Raw genomic sequence first — 7,536 nt, forward strand, 5'->3', positions numbered from 1 at the left:
ACTACCCATGAGCTTAGCTCAGCCTGATTACTGGTCCTTACCTTTTAAGGGATTTCTGGTTACAGCTCCATCTCTTTCTAGGGAGGGGTAAAGACCTAGCTGCGTCTAGCATTTAAACGGAACGTTAATGAAGGCAATTAATTCAACCACTATTTATTGAATACCTACTATGAGCCAGTAACTGTACTAGGCACTGAAGATACAATGAAAAAATGACGTTTATTTGAACCACCTCTTGAGTTCACTCGCCCAAACAAGACTAATTTATCATCGTCATAAAAAAAAAGACTTTAACTTTGCCTTGTGTGACCACACGCGCACACACATAGGATTTGTAATACTGATGTCTTATGAGCCATCTATCTACAATCTCCACCAATTGATTTTACTGAACACTACGTTGTTAACATCCACTACTATTTTTAGAGCATTTAGAAAACCCAAGATAAAAACCACAAAACCTTACCATGGAAGTTTAGGGGTCATCTAGACTGAATCCCTCAAGAACTAGTTAATTTACTTAATTTTACCCAGAAGTAGGATTAGAATTCACTCGGCAAATACTATGCACCTGTTCTGGGTCAGGCATTGTTCTAGGTGCTGGAGATAGAGCAGTGAACAAATAAGCTTTTCTTACTCTCAGCATGATGTCTTTTCCAGTGGACTACTTCACGGCCTATCATATTGAGAAATAAAATAATTGAGTAAAACATGATTAGGAAACTGCCTGCCTGTGAGACAATTTTCTGAACCACAATTATTAGGATAGCGATAGAATCCAGGTTAGGGTAAAAATATTTCCTCTGAAAACATTGTAGAAATAGAAAATGTAATATTCATAAGATGTACCATTGTATGTTCATTACATACATTAAAGATAACATCAGACCTTTGAATACTCATGGTGTTAAGTGCTGAAAAACATTGTTAGCACTAAAATACAAAATCCCTATCCACAGAATACAGCTCTCAGAATAAAAGAAAGGAACTTGAGGATTGCCTTGTCAGCTCCTGTCTCTACCTAGGCAAACTGACAGCATATACTGTTTTCCAAGAACGTTATGGCCTATGTGGTAGCTCTTAAAAGTGCCCTTGGAGTATAGATGGGAATCTCAAGATTTCATTCAGACAAAAGGAATTTAGTGGGAAGTATGCTATTCCTGATTCAAGCACTTATTTCAGGATGCAAAATTAATAATAGTTTATTAATAAAACATAATTAAGTTCATTCAGTTCCCAGAAGTTGTCAGGGAAAAAACAGCCAACCAACGAGGGCTGTTATCATGTGCAAATTTCACTGAATTTAGTTTTTCTTCTTTCATGGCCCTAAGGGTCAAGACGCTCTATGTTAACATTGAAAGTACTCTGAAACTGCCACCTACTTTGTCTTTAGGGAGGATTTTTTTTTTAATTGTTGTTAGTGAATTAATGGTACTGAAGACTTTGGGTTAATTCCAGAACAAGCAAAATTTTGTATTGACACACAGTCCCAGCACAGTGGCTCACACCTGTAATCCTACCACTTTGAGAGGCTGAGGCGAGCTCTGCCCAGGAGTTCGAGGCTGCAGTGAGCTGTCTGCACTACAGCCTGAGCGACAGAGCTAGACCCTATCTTTAAAAAAAAAAAAAAAAAAGACACACACACACATGCTTTTATTACATATTTGTCTAAGCAGAACAAATGGAAAAAATGCAAATATTTTCACTTCCTAATGGCTTCTAAACAGATTGGGATGTGAGGATACATTTTAGCTCCTTTAAAGCAAATTAAGCCTTAAAATAGAAGTACAAATAAAACTATACTTACTAATTTGCATATATATATATATATGTATATATTTGGCTGCACCAAATCAATCATATTGGAGGTTTTTGTTTTTGAGACAGGTTCTTACTCTGTCGCTCAGGCTGCAGTGCAGAGGCATGATCTCAGCCTTCCAAGTAGCTGAGACTACCGGCGCGTGCACCACCAGGCTTAGCTAATTTATTTTTTAAGTTTTGTAAAGATGGGGTCTACCTATGTTGTCCAGGCTGGTCTCAAACTCCTGGGCTCAAGTGATCCTCTGCCTTGGCTTCTTAAAGTGTTGGGATTACAGGCATGAGCCACTGCACCTGGCTGGGGGTTTTATTTATTACATGCACAAGATTGTCAGAATGAGATCTGTGTATATCTTTTTCAAAGTTTAATCACACTACAGACATTCCTTACGATTAATTTGCTTGCTAATTATGATCAACTTAAACAATTTAAATTATAAACATATTTGAAATGCTGACATGCACAGCTTAGATTTGTTTCTGCTATTGAAATCTCTTTGTTAAAAAGTACATAAGATATTAATAAATACTTTGATATATTTATGTTCTCTTTATCCCTAATTTAAACCTGAGATACTAATTTACATTTATACACTTGAGAAAAGAACAGTCAACAAAGACCTTGTTTCTGTCTCCTGTATTCTACACCTGGGCCAAACTCTCTTCCATTGCATAATAATTTCTTTCCAATGTTTTATTTAAGAACCTGAAGAAAAGGCTGGGCGCGGTGGCTAATGCCTGTAATCCCAGGACTTTGGGAGGCCAACGTGGGCGGACCACCTGAGGTTAGTAGTTCGAGACCAGCCTGGCCAACATGGCAAAACCCCCGTCTCTACTAAAAATACAAAAATTAGCTGGGCGTGGTGGCACGTGCCCGTAATCTCAGCTACTCGGGAGGCTGAACCCGAGAATACAGGAGAATTACTTGAACCAGAAGGTGGAGGTTGCAGTGAGCCAAGATTGCGCCACTGCATTCCAGCCTGGGTGACAGAGCAAGACTGTCTCAAAAGGAAAAAAAAAAGAACTTGAAGAAAAGTTTACAATCTGTTCACATCATAATTTATTTAGTCCTACCCAGGGAGTTGACCAGAACCAACATGGAACCACCCTAACTTACTTCAGACTCCATTGCTAGATCAATCCTGATTTCTAGATCATAGCATCTAATCTTTGCCTTGCCTCTGGATTACAAGGTGAGTTTCTAATTTACTTTAGGGTAAATTTTCTGCCACATCTGACTTCATTTCAAGAAACTAACCCTATCACAGTACAAGTAGTGGCTAATATGCTCATAAAGCTTCTTTTGTCCCCCAAAACTAGGACTCAGATGAGTGTCTGGCAACAATCCAAAGTGCAGTTATGCTGCTAAAGAGATAACTCACCTCCACTGCACATGACTCCCAACCTGTATCATGTGACAGAACATCACATGCCCGTTTCGTATGAATTAATTTAATGTTTCCCAAACTTTATCAATTTTGTTGCCAAATTCAAGAACCACAAATACTAGTATTTGCTTAATGTTTTCTTCAACCTTTTTAAGACAAATTTATTTTAAAGCAACATTATGTTGCTTTGGTAAGTGAAAAACGTTTCCACTTGACATAAAGAAGACTGTTAAAGCAAATACAATGAAAACAAAACATTAGTTAGGTTGTCTGTCAAGGGTCTGAGCCCAAGCCATGCTCTCAATTTGTTAAAAAAGCGATATTGGTAAGGGTTGGACATGTGAGCATCAACCTAAGATTTTTCAGTTTAGCATAATCGGAAAGATTAAAAGGTAGTGAAAAAAGAATATTGTGCTAAGTGCTTCACTGTTGTTTTAATGTTACATCTACCTTATAACATTACCTCACGTACCACCAGTCTACATGTCCTACACTTTAGGAAACTGACTGACTTTAATTAGTATGTGTAATAATAATTATGACTAATTAAGTGAAGGTTATAGGATAGGCCTTAGTGGCACACCCAACTCAAGGTATCAAGGCAAGGCATTGGCAGGAAGGCCAATTTGTACGAAAATATCTGTGTGTTGAAGGAATTTCAGAAATAAGAGTCGTTCTCCATGGCACTGAAATTACAAGAATAAATTACAAGATCAATATCTGGAAGGCAAGTTTAGGTGCATGAGTTCTCTCTTGGATCACTAGTATTTAGTTGAGGGATCCATTCAATTGTCCTTCAAATCAAATCCTAGGAAAAGCTTTAAAATTCCTTCACAGACCAGAGTGCAAAAACAAGGTATTCGTGAGAACCAAAACATGCTGACCGTGCTCAATTTTGACAGATGGGAATATCAGCTTCATGTGGTTGTCTTAAAGATTAAATGAGTAATGTATGTGAGAGAGAAAAAAATTTGAGATTTTGTTTGTGTTCTTGTATTTGCCTTTTCCTTCCCTTATTTAAGCTGATAGCAACTCTGCTTCCTTGCCTCAGGGCAGGTTTGTGGCAAGGAAGAAAGCAGAAGTTGCTTTTAAAACATTTTCCCTCCTAACTTGAAATGTCCACCCACCAATTTCTATTTAATAAGAATTTAGGGCTAGTGATCTGATTGGAATTAGTATATGAGGTTTCTAGAAACTTATTTAAGTCCTATTTGCATAGCATTATAAATCAATAAAAATAGCACTGTTTTCTAAATTTGCCTTAATTTTCACCATAATTCCATGGAATGTTATTTTTACTTAGGGTGGAACCAAGCAGAGGGGTTCACCCAAGCCATCATTGGGTGCTTCCATGGGAAAGAAGGATTTCACTGAGAATAATAAGTGACGCCAAGGCTCAAAAGAATGAGAGAGAAGTCTGTTGGTTTCTTGAACAACAGGGATTTGCTCACAGATCTCTGGAAGTAGCCAGACTGTGACAGGATCTCAAAATGAATGGCTGCTTCATGGAGGCTGGAACATAAGCCTGGGACTCCCACTAGCCAAACATAGCTGTGCCACAAACATGGCTGAAATGTAGCAGTTTGGTGGATCTGAGGTCAATCATTGAAAATGTATTGATTGGCACCTATTCTTTGTCAATCATTATTCTGGGTTCTGGGGTCACAGGAGTGAATGAAACAAATGAAGTACCTGCCATCAATGAGCTTACATTCTAGTAAAGAGGGACAGAAAATGAATACATTTTAAATGAATAAATTCAGATACCGCTAAATGTAGTGAAGAAAAAAATTGGGCTAAAGACAGCGAAAAACAATTTCTGAAGTTACTAGCAGTAAAGGGTAGGGGAAGAGAAGAGACAGATTTAACCAGGAAAGATCTGAGCTGAGGGTATATCCAGGTTTTCTGGAACCTGATATTATTACAGTTTAGAGATTCTTCTTCAAGAAAAAGGATTTAAAATTACAAATGATTAACTTCAGGGCCTTGGAAGGGGTCCACTCAAGTGAACAGAAAATTATGTGCTCCTTATAAAATATATGATTTAAAACTACAACAGTGGCTGGCCGTGGTGGCTCATGCCTGTAATCCCAGCACTTTGGGAGGCTGAAGCAGGTGGATCACGAAGTAAAGAGGTCGAGACCAACCTGGCCACCATGGTGAAACCCCGTCTCTACTAAAAATACAAAAATTAGTTGGGCGTGGTGGCGTGTGCCTGGTGTCCCAGCTACTTGGGAGGCTGAGGCAGGAGAATCGCTTGAACCTGGGAGGCGGAGGTTGCAGTGAGCCGAGATTGTGCCACTGCACTCCAGCCTGGTGACAGAGTGAGACTGTCTCAAAAAAAAAAAAACTATAACAGTAATTGAGTGTATAAACACTCAATTTGTTTCCTCAGCTAGATCTATAACCAAGGATTCTAGAAAATATGTGTCAAAACCCAGCTCTCAGTTTTGTTAGCTATCTCTTAACATCAGTTTAAATCATTCATTTAGTCATCATTCATTAAGCCGGTATTTATGAGTACCCTACTGGTACTCCGTATGTACTAGTGCTAAAACTATAACAATGTAAACACTCATTCCCTGCAATCAACAATATATACTGGCCAAAGATTCAATTCCATGATCAAGCATAGCAGCATTAATAGTAGAGCAACCTCCATTATGTGCCTAAGCATTACCTAAATTTTAGCCTGAGTTTAACCAGGCGTTTTAGATCAACTATCACTTTACTAGAAACATGGGAGATAGAACAACATATTAAATGATACCACACATACTTAATCAGACAAACCTGAAATGTAGGATAATCTCTAGGGCACTGGCCTGGTTTCTTTTAAAAAGTGTTATACAAAATTTTAAATAAAAATGTTCTAGATTAAAAGATACTGAAAACCATAATGACTAATTAAGCTTGTAAATTTTGATTAGGTTCTGGTTTGGAAAAAAGTTATATGTAATTGATTATTGGAAAAATTGAATATGGATTGTGTTTTAGATGATATTAAGGAATTTTTGTTATTTCTGTTCTAAGATGTAATAATAATGTGATTATGTAGGAATGTATCCTTAATTTAAGGAGATGAGTATGTTAAATATGATGTTGACAACTTCCTTTCAAATGATTTCGTGAAATGAAAAATAAATAAATACAAATGCATGTAAGTAGATAATGCAAGTTTGGCAAGATTTTAATTTCTGAATTTAGGTAACAGGTATCCAAGTGTCTTTTACTATTTTTTCAACTTTGCTGTTTGATATTTTTTACAATAAAATATTGGGGGAGAAAAAGAATGGATTGTGGGGAGACTGTGTTGTGATTCTCTAATAGAGTCAATGCCATTACTCCAGAGATATTTGGACATGTGGGTGAGGTGTTTTTGATTATCAAAATGATTGTGGAACACTACTGTGGTTTAGTGAGGAAGAGAGTAATAACTAAATAACTTGCAATGTGTGGGAATTTTCCAAACAACAACTAAGTACCCTTCCCAAAATGCTAATGACTCCCCTGTTGAGAAATACTAAAACCAATAAATAGCTCATACAAAAAATATTTCATTGACCTTATATACAACTCTAATGTTTGTTCTCCAATTCACCAAAAAAGTACTCCTGATAAAGAGTCATCTATATTCATGGCTTCCATATCCATGTTTTCTTTCTTTCTTTTTTTTTATAATACTTTTAAGTTCTAGGGTACACGTGTACAACGTGCAGGTTTGTTACATAGGTATACATGTGCCATGTTGGTTTGCTGCACCCATCAACTCATCATTTACATTAGGTATTTCTCCTAGTGCTATCCCTCCCCCAGTCCCCCACCCCCCAACAGGCCCCAGTGTGTGATGTTCCCTGCCCTGTGTCCAAGTGTTCTTATTGTTCGATTCCCACCTATGAGTGAGAACATGTGGTGTTTGGTTTTCTGTCCTTGTGATAGTTTGCTGAGAATGATGGTTTCCAGCTTCATCCATGTCCCTGCATCCTTTTTTATGGCTGCATAGTATTCCATGGTGTATATGTGCCACATTTTCTTAATCCAGTCTATCATTGATGGACATTTGGGTTGGTTCCAAGTCTTTGCTATTGTGAATAGTGCCACAATAAACATACGTGTGCATGTGTCTTTATAGTAGCATGATTTATAATCCTTTGGGTGTATACCCAGTAATGGGATTGCTGGGTCAAATGCTGTTTCTAGTTCTAGATCCTTGAGGAATCACCACACTGTCTTCCACAATGGCTGAACTAATTTACACTCCGACCAACAGTGTAAAAGCGTTCCTATTCTCCACATCCTCTCCAGCATCTGTTGTTCCCTGACTTTTTTT

This window comes from Pongo abelii, chromosome 10 (assembly GCF_028885655.2).
Source record: "Pongo abelii isolate AG06213 chromosome 10, NHGRI_mPonAbe1-v2.0_pri, whole genome shotgun sequence".
Lineage (NCBI taxonomy): Eukaryota > Metazoa > Chordata > Mammalia > Primates > Hominidae > Pongo > Pongo abelii.